General features: G+C 39.1%; 1 protein-coding gene across 7 annotated transcripts in view; it reads right to left on the bottom strand.

Annotated features, from left to right (window-relative positions):
* The window catches only part of LOC109034625 (elongation factor 1-delta), a 156745-nt gene extending 145686 nt beyond the window's left edge, over positions 1–11059 (bottom strand). For all 7 annotated transcript variants that reach the window (XR_011899305.1, XR_011899307.1, XR_011899306.1 and 4 more), the window contains exon 1: positions 10924–11059. The gene's annotated coding sequence lies outside the window, so the exon portion shown is untranslated. The remainder of the gene's footprint in view (positions 1–10923) is intronic.
* Between the last annotated feature and the right edge of the window lie 1518 nt (positions 11060–12577).

Here is a 12577-nt window from a genome sequence, read left to right as displayed (position 1 = left end):
ACTCGTAACTATGACTTCTTATGTTTCTATGTGTGTTTCTTTCAATGTTTGAAGGTAAATGAAAATAATTTGTATGTTAAAAATATATATTACATGTAATAACAAATTTTACCTCGACTCGTCCCGTTTTGAAGGTATAACCATGTTAAATTACGTTCTGTGGTTCAGAAAAGCAGAAATTGGAGGGTCATGATAACTAAATAACTAATGTTTAATTATATGACTTTCAATGTCAGTTTGAGTGGTGATGAAGGTCTTTATACAGGTTCCATCATGAAATGTTCTTTTTTTTTGAACAGCGCGCCAATCCGTGTACTTTTCTACGTCACAGCAAATCTTCAAGATGGCTGCCTTGCCACCATTTTCTCTATGACCTCCATCTATAGCTTTCCTGTGGTTTCTAACGTGCGTAGCCAATGAGAATTAGGCATTACGTCAAGTGACCCAACTTTTTCACGATTTTATTATTGACCTACCGTTTTTTTTTTGTGACGTACAGGGTGTGCCAAAAATATGGATCCTTCTTATTGATGTCTCGAGAACGATCACAGATTATTGACACGAGGTTTGAACGAAACTTCCTTCAAAAAAGGTGGGAGGGGAGGGGGGGGGGGGTCGTTACCTCTCTACCTCGCGCCGGAAACGTTTAAATTTAAAGGGGAACTCTCTTTGCCTGATACCTCGTGGACGTCATACCAAAAATACGTGATATCCTTCCAAAAAAACAAAAATATGATTTTTGTAAAAAAATTTCGGCCCAATCCAAAAAAAGTTCACTAATTACAACAAAAAAAAAAAAACCAGGCACCCAAAAAATATGATGGCAGTACCGTTTGGATTCATCATTTACAGGGAAATGATATCAAAACGGCCCAATTCATGCTCATGCAATATACCGTACACCCCAACGTTTATCACACACAAAAAAAAATTGGCCTCCGGCCAATTTATGCGCGGCGCAAGCGCCGCGTACCGGCGCTTCGCGCCGGCATGTGGGGGGGCTTCGCCCCCATCATGGTGCGAGAATGGCACAACACTTTCTCGCTTTTGCCGGCGCTCCGCGCCTGCATAGACACTTTTACTGGAATATTTTAGAGACAAATAGAGACCGAGCACGCCCTATTCCGCCAATGAATTTTGAGTGAGGCACATCTAATTCTCGCGGATTCAACAAAACAACGGTCATCATTTTTCTGATTTCGCCTAAAGTTGACTGGTGCTAGTCGCATCTGGTGAGCTTTTGGCAATATGGCGATTTGTTTACATTCTTCCTTATCACTTGCAAAACGGAAAATTTTCCAATTTTTCCTTTGAAACTCTCCGAATTTGTCATAAAATGACTTTTTACCTTATAACAAGTAAATAATTAATTCACCCCTTCTACTCAACATTTGTGATACTTTCGGTGGTTTCACTTCTTGCAGTGAGAAACAGATTCCTCGAGACAGCCTGGTCCTCAGATTGTTCAACTTCCATATGGATAATTATTTTAGCAATCGAAATGTTCTTTGACTGTAAATGGTGTATAATTTTTTCAAGATAATTCTCTGTAAATAATTCTGTTTCCAAAATCCTATCCCGAAGCCTGATGTAATGCATTGAATGCGGAGCATTTCGACTGAAGAGTCGATATGTGTCTTTAAGGAGCTGTGTAAATGAAACGGTTGGATAAGCCTGTAAGCAGTACAATTTCTTTTGTGTGTGAAAAGAACCTGAATGTCCAGAATTCTAAACATCTGACCGTATCTCAAGTACCTGAAGGAAATGTTGGTCAGGTCAGAGTTTGTGAATCCTTGGCAGCAGTTACTGAAATTCTCCTACGTACTTAACAACTTTGCTCATTAAAGTTTGGTTAGTGAGAAATGTAAACCAACAATAAGTACTGCGCGGTTTGAATCTTCGCCTGTTTTCGTCAAGAGGTAGATTTGACGCATTATGAAAAAGCTAAAAACTGCAAATAAGCTGTCACATTTCTTTCTTGAAAGATGCCTGTTCAAACTAAATTTAGTTTCTTTATTTCTGAATGATGAAAGAACCTTTAAGGGCCGAAATATCACGAATTTTGATCTATAAGTTGTAAGAGAGCACTCTGGTGAGATCCTCTTTCCTTTTTTCGAGTTACACATTTTCCAATTTTACAGGAAGTAGTATTAGTTGCATCCAGTATCACAATTTATATGTATTCAATGTGTTTCCTCATCGAAATGAGCGAAGAAAAAACATTTACTTTTATTTTCACCGAATTAATGAGAGTTTTACTGCCAACTAAGCTAGCAAATGTTTACGGTGAAGCTACTTTATTTGTTTCACGACTCCCAATTTTAGGAATTCTAAGGCGAAGTTGATAGCGTATACATCATTTCTCATTTAATGCAAGGTTGAAATACTTTATGATGGTGGTGGAAGAGACAATTCTGGTAAAATTGAGAGAATAATCAGGAAGAAAAGTTCTTAAACAAATCTCAGGAACTCCATCAGATGATGGGCACTTCACCCTCCCAAGGATTTTTACACTATGGAATTATGGACTAATACTGACAAGCATAATATGATGGATCTGAGCGGTCTCTTACTAACCTAACTTTGATGAGCGAAGGCCTTAAATACGTAGAAGAATTGCATTAACTGCTGCCAAGGATTCACAAACTCTGACCTGACCAACATTTCTTTTAGGTACTTGAGATACAGTCAGATGTTTAGAATTCTGGACATTCAGTTATTTTCCACACACAAAAGAATTCGTACAGCTTGCGAGCTTATCCAAACGTTTCATTTACACGCCTCCTTAACAACAAATATCGACGCTTCGCAGCCATAACACTCCGCTTTCAACGCACTACATCAGGCTTAGAGATAGGATGTTGGAGACATCAAGCATTTGATCCACGATTAATACTTATCATAGTGAGCAGCTTATGACATAGACAGTAAATTTTTTTTCGTCAAATTTCAATACAGTGTATCTGTAAGACTGGCAGTGCTGCTGTGATCAGGTTCTTGACAGATCTCAAATAGCTAAAATATCTCTATCCTGCGACATGATATGGAGGTTAATAGATTGAGAATTTGATCACAAGGTATTGATACTGTCTAGAAAAAATTATACACCATTTAAAGTCAAAAGAAAGTTCGATAACTAAAATTATCCATTATGAAGTTGAACAATCTGCGGACCAGGCTCCGAGTCTCGAGGAATCTGCTTCTCACTACATAAAGTGAAACCACCGAAAGTATCACAAATGTTGATTAAAAGGGGCGAATTAATTTTTTACCTTCTAATAGGTCATTTTATGACAATTTGGAAGAGTTTCAAATGAAAAATTGGAAAATTTTCCGCTTTGCAATTGATTAGGAAGAATGTAAACAAGCCGCCATAATGCCAACAGCCGAGTAGCATCAGTCAACTTTAGGCGAAATCAGAAAATACATGACTGTTGTTCCGTTGGATCCCCGAGAATTAGATGTGCCTCACTGAAAACCCAACGTGCTCGGTCTCTATTTGTCTCTGGAATATTTAGAAAAATACTGCCAATTTTACAAAATCATAAAGTTTGATTGGAATTTTGATCGCAGGATAATAGTTATGAAATTTTTATTCAATCCACTGAACTTTATTGTAAATGTCTTCGCGATATGTGATGAATTCATATATTCGGACCCGACTTGTTGATTTTATGAGGCATCTTCAATTAAATATGTAATTGATTAACAAAGTCTCCTGTCAGGACGGCGATCTGTAAAAATCTTAGCTTTTCTACGATTCATTAGGATCCATTAGATTCATTGACATCATACTTCAGATACGATTTTATATTATAATCTCTCCTTAAGCACGGTCAAAAGCCATCAAATATCTACTTCAATGGGTAGAATGACTATTCGATGTTTAAATAGTCTTAAAACTAAACGGTTTTCGCTTAGCATCTCCCAAATTTTAAATTTGGCGGGCGAATCTACCTGCTGGAAGGTTCACCACACGCCCGCCAGGAGCGCCATCTCCTTACCGCGTATCCTGTAATTCAAAGCGAAAACAATAGAGAGCGCCATCTCCTTGCTGCTGTCGACTAGAGTCCCTTTATACTGAGAGTCAAGACAATTGGAATCCATTTCTGATTGGTTCCCGTATTTTAGGCCTCCACAGTGTCACAAACGGGAATAAAGATTACATTTTCACCAATTGCAAAGATTATAATCTGGAATGGACCAGGGAATTACGGGTTCGGCAAAGAACAAACGGAATGAGAGGAGGAACGGAGAAAGGCATTTGAGAATGGGCCGATCAAAGATTACGAAAAACGTTCAATTTCTGTAATCTTTATTCCCGTTTGTGACATCCATGAGCCGAATTGTCTTGACTCTCAGTATAAAGGGACTCTACTGTCGACAAACGTCAACAAACCTCAGGTTATAACAATTATAACCTCCTTTATTAACAAGCATTAAATCAGTCATATTTGTGCCGAATTATTATATTATATTTGTGCTTAGTACCTAGTAAAAAGGAACCGCAAAAGATGGAATCTGCCGGGATTCTAAATTCATTAACAACAAACATATTAGTTTTTAATAAAGATCTAAGTGTCAGTTCTTGGCGTCAGCTTGATGAATACCTATGTAATGTGAGTACCTAATTAGTTGTCTAATTTTGCTTGGTGTATATCTCTACGGAGTAATTTTGGAAATAGTATATGATGCATTATACAATGCATTTGAATGGGCCTGTTGCAAACTTTTGCTAGAGCAAAACTAAGAGTTGTTTCTTATAGATAATGCCTCAAAAATCACGATGAGCGCATCGGCAAACTCTGAAATGCACTCATTACTTCACAATCTGCGTAAGAAATTTGCGGTTTTTTTAGCTTCCCGCTTCAAAAACGATACTACGGCACAGGTGAACATTTTGTAAGAGGAGTCGTTCCATCGTCGGCAATAATCATCATAGCCGACGCCAATCCGCCGAAACACGTTTGATGGGACGAGATAACACCTGAACTGGATTAGACCAGATAACAATCGGTGTGTTAACGTTCATATTTTCCACGCCCGAATGGATTGACCTTGAACTCTCCTTGAATTACTCGCGCAACTGCGTGCAAGCGTCGGCCATGATGAATATCGCCGACGATGGAGCGACTCCTCTAACAAAATGTTCGCCTACGCCGTAGTATCGTTTTTGAAGCGGGAAGCTTAAAAAAACGCAAATTTCTTACGCAGATTGTGAAGTTATGAGTGCATTTCAGACTTTGCCGATGCGCTCATCGTGATTTTTGAGGCATTATCTACAAGAAACAACTCTTATTTTTGCTCTAGCAAAAGTTTGCAACAGGCCCATTCCTGGGTTTCACCTGACTCAAAGCGTTTGCTGCTATTATCTAGAAGCGTTCCGACTCATTTATCAGAGAATTGAGCGTTTCCTACCGGCCCCTCTGCAATTATGAGATTAGTCCAAAAATCCTGTAGGAACTTAAATTAATGACTCAGATGGTGCTTTTGAGCCAACTTTCAAAGAATTAAAGGCATTTTTTTCAAAATCTACAGTCCATGAGCTCTCCGTGTGACCGAAGTGCTCTCCTCGCTATAGGACGCGTAACCCTTCAATTTTTAGTTTAGTCCACAGACCTCATAGGAACTTACATTATTGAACCAGATGGTGCTCTTATGCCAACTTTCGAAGAAATGAAAGGCATTTTTTTTCAAATTTACAGTCTTTGAAAATGAGTTGTTTGTGTGATGTCGCGGAGCAAAGTGCCCTACTTTTGGGCCTCGTAATCCCTTGAATTTTGAGTTTAGTCCAAAGATCTTTTAGGAACTTAAATTAATGACCCAGGTGATGTGCTTGATGCCCACTTTTAAAGAATTAAAGGCATTTTTCAAAATTTACAGTCCCTCAAAATGAGCTTTCCGTGTGATTGTGCTGAAAATGGACCTTTCAATTTGACCCTGGCCCCCCCAAATTTTAGCATACCCCAAAATCGTTTGACGTGCATAAGGAGACCATAAATATGGTGTTCTGTGAGAATTTTGAATGAAATCGAACAGATAGATTCTGAGATATCGCTGTAGACAGATTTGGGGGACATCGGACGGACGGACACACATTTTTTCAAGTATGGTTATTTTGACTCCTGGGACCTTAAAACGTCTAAAAATGATGAAATTTCAACTTTTTTTTTTCTTTTCTTGGAGGATGACAATACTTCCTCTCTACCCTAGGGGAGCGAGAAAGTAAAAATACCTATAAGGTATGATCACCTGAACACATTTATTTGATCCATCGCTTTAAAGGAGTATGATATCAAATCGGCCCAACTTCTCTAAAATAGGTCTGATCTCTGATCAATAACTTTTTCCAGACCTTCCGACTCATCGCTAAGGAGACACTGATCATTACTTCACCCTTAGTATATGTCCTTGTTTAGATGTCAAAGAGGTCCTTATGAGAACTGTAATGAATTTTTTTTCTTTAAAGACATAAAAAACAAAAAATCGTCATAAAATTGAAAAAAAATTCGAAGAAAAAAAAGGAATGGGCCGGCCGGCACGTACAATAAAGGGGGGGGGGGGGGGGAATGGACACATTGGTATGTGTCAACATTTTGGCATGGGTGACCGACCCGGTCTTGCCAACATCCATGAAGTTGTTAAGAGAGAAGCATTGTAAGTGGGAGGCACATAATATTCGCAATAATATGTAGTACATGTATTATGTAGTCTTGTATTATGTATTATGTAGTTTGTAACGCCTTCTATCAGAAACTAACAAACAATATGATATTGCTTGAAAGTTGTCAAGTTGTTCACTCATGAGTGAATACCTTTCAGTCTATCTTTCAATGACGATTTCAAGAAGGACTGATCCAGCTCCTTTTGACGATGATACTTGTTCATGTATACATGCAAGAGAGACAATAATCACCCTTTTATCTACCACTTAAGTGTACGGCCGGCCGGCCCATTCCTTTTTTTTCCTTCGATTTTTTTTTCAATTTTATGACGATTTATTGTTTTTTATGTCTTTAAAGAAAAAAAATTCATTACAGTTCTCATAAGGACCTCTTTGACATCTAAACAAGGACATATTCTAGGTGGCGGTAGCCACCCCGGCCCAATCCTAAAAGACTCCCCCTAAAAATTTGACGACAAAAAAAAAAAAAAAAAAAAAAAAAAAAAAAAAGACAGGTGGTTGCTGCCTAACTAGTTATACTTACACGAAACATCTCGATCGGGCTTTTCTGCACGGTTTGCGGTCCATTTAGCTTTCCTGCTAATTAAGTGTTAGAGTAAACCCCAAAAACCCCATAATATTTGGTTAGAGTATGCTCAGCTCTACTTGTAACGCCCACCTTGTTTAAATTTAGTTAATTATTAAAAAAGTTATTAAGCTTTAACGACAAATTTTGGAGCCCAAAACATGACGATGATTGAATTGACCAATTGCTGAGCAGATTCGGGGCAGATTCGAGGCCCGCGAAACGCCCGGTCGCGGGAGTACCGGTTGTGACTTTCCAATCGATCTACAGCTATAACCGTAAAAGAAACCCCTATAAAACTGTAGATATTTTTAAACTACTGTTTATAATGCAGCCTCATTTTTTTGCAAATTAGGGGCAAGTAAGAACGTCGAGAAAAAATCGTATAACGAAATCGAAAATTGAAGTGCACGAATAAATATAATTACCTTCACTTCTATCTTACTTTATTTTAATCTTCTACCTACACCTCTATTTATTGCTTTATAACTAGTATAGAATTTAATATAAAAACCCTGCTGCAAGCGGCAAGGTTTTTCCGTGGGGTAGCCGGCAAGTAGGGGACGGTTCTTTTCGTAGTCCGCGCATATTTTCCGAAGGGTAGTGTCACATTGGGGAGTGAAATTATTTACCCTACCCCTCTTGCCACAGATATGTTTCAAGAAACAGTTCCCCTTGGCTGCGCAACTCCTACCCCCTCCCTCTCACCCGTAAAAACGGTAAATTGCCAATATTATGAAACGCGTTGGCCGATTTCGCTGAAATTCAATAGTAAACCAGTCTTAGTAGATATCTAACTACCATCAAAATTTCAGCTCAAAATATTCATTTTTCCTCGAGTTATCGCGTGGACAAAATTAAACCTCCCCCCCTTTTGACCCCTCCCTGTGCGAAAAGTAATTAACGTATTCCGATTTTTTCTTCACAGTTTAAAAGTACTCTTAGGGGACTATAAACCCCAGAAGTTTCGTTTCAAGAGACTTAAAAATTAACTGCCGCTCAACGCTCTGAAAACTGAAAAATCCTCACGCTGGCTGAAAAGTATTTTCATGAAATCCCTCCCTTTTTTAAACGAATTAATCTCCAAATTTAATGTATTCTTTCCTTGTCCATCTCCAAATTTAATGCATTCTTTCCTTGTCCTAAATTTTAATTTTCTACTACCCTTTTTGTGACTCCTACTTCTTAAATATTTAAATTATGTTTTTTTGACGATCTCTCCTCATCTACGGTGTTAATGGCTTCAATGTTAAAGCACCAAATAAATGTATTTACCAACCAACCATACATACATACATACATACATACACACTTACATACATACATACATATATATAATAAAGCGAACTTCATGAGTTGTATAACCGTAACTTTTTATTTATTTTAAACAAAAAAATTTTTTACAATGCGACGGTTCGGTGGCTTATTATTCCCACCATCATCAGGCAGAGACTGAGGCGACAAAACAAGGAAAAACAAGAAATAAACACCTAGTCCTCCGATCCAACACGGTCAGGGAAGAGAGGAAAAGATAGTTACAATCTAACGAACATTACAAACATTGTTGCCTGAGTTACAGCTATTAATAAATGGTCGACAAAACAATGGGTAACAATTAAAAGGTATCGGTACCTATATATATATGACAGAAAATGAATGACATATATATTCGTGATCTACGACTCGAGATCGGTGCTCTTTGCATGGTCCCAGGTCTAGGTCCCACCATGAGGGAGAACGCAATAGTGTATCTTTCCTTCGGAAAATACACTAAAAGACCGAATCACTGCTTCTAAAGATTCTGGATTTGCTCATACTGAGAAAAAATCCCAGCAATTAATTGAAAATGTTTTAAGTAAACAGAATTAATATTGATAGCCGAGTTATAGAAAGATTCTACTGTTTTTTATGGTAAGATTGTAGTTTTGATCGAAAGTTTTGCCAAAAATTTTCTTCATTGAATTTATAGGTTTCTAAGTAGTAAGAAAGGAGAGAAAAAGAGAAAGGAGGGTAGGAAAGGAATAAAACTTGAGGGCCGAAACTTAGGCCTCCCCTGAGCGACCGTCCCCTTCGGGGCCGGTCTCCGACGTTTTCCACCTCTGGGTACCCCCAAGCATGAAGGTCTGGAACCGCCTATGGTCTCATGGACTCTGAGTTTCATCCAAAGAAAATAGTGAAGCGTGCACTAGTGCAGTCTCATATGGACAGTCATGTGAAGGCTGACTAAAATAATCTGAGGGGAAGGAAGTGTAATCATGCAATACAGAAATCACCTGTGACTATTGGGAGGGTGGAGCCAACAACAAAAAGTGAACATTGTGGTTGGTGATCTGACAGGATCACGCAGGGTTGCTCTACTTCAAAAACTAAGTTCCTCATCCGTATAATTAAAATTCAGAAAAAAACAGAGAGGATTTATTTCTATCCATGTTCGTATTAATTTAAACCTACCGAAAATTTTCCTGTTAAAAAAATAAAAAATTAGCAGAAAAGCAGGTGCTATTCAAAACTCACAGTGATTCCTATTTGCTACTTAAAAATCACAGTGGTTTTTCACTGCAATTGCAATCCCGGGCACATCTCTAAAGTGAGCAGCAATGAGAAGGTAGCCGTGAAATATGAGGAGGCTGCCTTAAAAAATAAAAAGGCATACCTAACAATTTCTGCACCCCTCCTACTGTCATCTGTATATTCTCAGCCTCTGACGGTCAGACAAGCGCTGTCTTTCCATACTTTATATGGAGGATTGGGTCTCTCGAAATCAGATTCCATTCCACTGATTTTTGTGCTAGGTTGCATTGTAGGTTGAGGAACACAAGTCATATTTTGCATTATCGGCTTTGTCATTCTCTACCACACCCTTGAATCGCACAGAACAGAGTCAATTATCATCCACTATGTTTGGCTGGAGCACCTAGAAACTAGTTTGGTCATGCCCGCTGCTTCTCCCATAGGTGCTGGAAGTTCGTAGCCCTATCAAGGTAGAGACCCTTTTACCCTCAGAGTGTTCAGAAAAATAACTTTTGGATGACAGTGCATCTGAAATGCCATGATACTGCTATCAACACAAAATTTGCACAGTTAGAAAACAAACTTGTGTATTGTTGCAGTTCTGCAGGAGTGAATGCGGTTAGCCTAAGTTTCCCGTTCTAACACACCATTTTCCAAGCCTTCCTATTATCACTGACCAACCGATCCGAACTCAACCTGCCTGATCACGCAGTCAAGAAGCTCCTGAACCCCTGGCTAATCTCACTGTAATACATGGAACAAGGCTGCTAAAAATTCCTGAAATCGTAGAGCTTTCAGTCCTGTCGATTGAAAATAAAAAATGTGATCCCGATTACAGAGCAATGATCGGCGAAAGCCGAAGACCGATGATCTGTTACTTCCACTTACTGTCTGTGATCACCGCTGCTGTTTATTGTCAAATCGTTTGGAATAAACATGCAGAGACAAATTCTCGGTTTACTCTCGAAATGAAGAGCACAGATTCAGTGCTCGAGTTATTTCAAATAAGGGGGTTTGAGGGGGCTGTACATCAGAATAATGACAGCTATAGGAAATTTCGGGAAGGAATGCGAAATGGGCTACCTGACACGTGGTCGTAGTGGGACATCAAGATACGGAGAGATGGTCCGATAGGAAAGTTTAATTATTAATGATTGCTCACCAAAACTGTTGGAATGGGTACGCTAGACGGTCAAACTATGTATGTGATGAAGCACTAACAGCCAAGTAGAATAATATGCCTGAAATGTGCCCTGACCTCGGATGATAAAATGCTCGGCTCGGCATCGGCATAGAATCACATAGAATAGGATGTTTACTTTCCGCCTCAAGGCGGATAAAGAATGGTGGTCGCATTACGATTTTGGCTGCCATCTTGAAGCGTTGTGACGTCAGGAGGGTACAGGTTATGCCGTGCAATCCGAGGTTGAGTCGGCCCCCCCCGGCCTCGGCCAGCCCATGTACCCGATGTACCCGATACCGTGTGACGTCCAGAGGGTACGAAATGCGACCACCATTCTTTATCCGCCTTGTTTCCGCCTTGCTTTTTGCAGGCAAAGACTAGAGCAAGACCCCCTCGAATGAGCAGGCAAGATGGCTGTGTGGCGCGACGGGAACTCGAGCAGTTCGAGCACTCTCTAGCCAATACCTACTCTAACCCATCCGAACCCATCCTATCGTCTGCGGTCTGCCCTCTGCCGTCTCCCCACCTATCTATCAAACCCTATCTATTATCTATCCAAATAATCATGTTTCCAATAATGTAAAATGAATCAGTGAGTTCGGAAACACTCCAACACGGGTTTTTTTTCGATTTCTACTTTTTTACGGTTTAGTAACACTTATGGATAAGTAGAAGCATCTGCACGCAAAAGGATATTTCGAAATTGCAATCGGAAGTGCTCGAAACAGCGACGGGAAAAGGGAAGAATCGAAGAATTTCATTGGAAATACCAATTTTTGGCCGATCAAGGGAAACGGGTGACTATCTGATTATGCGGTTTTCTTTTTTCGGTTCAGTATACCTTGTGCGTGTGCCAGTTATATAAATATTCAAGCGTTATTCAGGTCAAAAAATATAAATTTTTCAGGGCAGACTATGAAAAATCAGTATCTGAAACTTGGTGCTTTAAAGTCTCTAGAGTAGGTACTTCTTGCGTCCCTTGGCATCAAAAAGGTTTTTCTTAAAACAACTTCTTCGCCCGCTGCGAAGTTTTAGGTATTTCCTGAAAATTTTTTTTCCGAGTTGGTGTATATTTTCGAATTCACTGATTCAAATGATTCACTGATTTCACTGATATGTCATCTTAGGTACCTGATGCTATATTTATGCTCCCATATTTCACCCCTTGATGCCTAACTGGTAAAATTCACCATTTTTTGGATCGTTATGTACTTTTGTAGGTATAAGTTATCAAAAGCAGAAATGTTCAAAGATATTTTTTTAGCAAATTTTTCAAAAAATATGCTAAGTGCCTCGTTACCTTTACAGGATGTTTCCCAGAAGTTGTACCATTGTGCCACAAAAAAAGAAAAAAATTGATAAATTTGTGCGAATGCTGAGTTAAATTTTTAGCTTGATGGTTCATCTTCACATGGAAATATTTTTGGTAGAATTATAAATTCTACAATGAAAGTCTGGCAACACAGCTAATTTAGCAAAAGCCCTCATATTTCTTGAAGTCAGGAGAGGGTAATATTTCTCCCCCCCCCCCTCTTCCTAACTAGTTCCCCCAATGCTGCTGAAAACATCTCTGTGCACCTCAGCTGTGCGCAAAAATCCTCAAACTCATCCCTAATCATCTGGCATCCCCATG

This window comes from Bemisia tabaci, chromosome 2 (genome assembly GCF_918797505.1).
Source record: "Bemisia tabaci chromosome 2, PGI_BMITA_v3".
Lineage (NCBI taxonomy): Eukaryota > Metazoa > Arthropoda > Insecta > Hemiptera > Aleyrodidae > Bemisia > Bemisia tabaci.
Note: the sequence above shows the minus strand (reverse complement) of the source record. Positions and strands in the feature narration are given on the sequence as shown.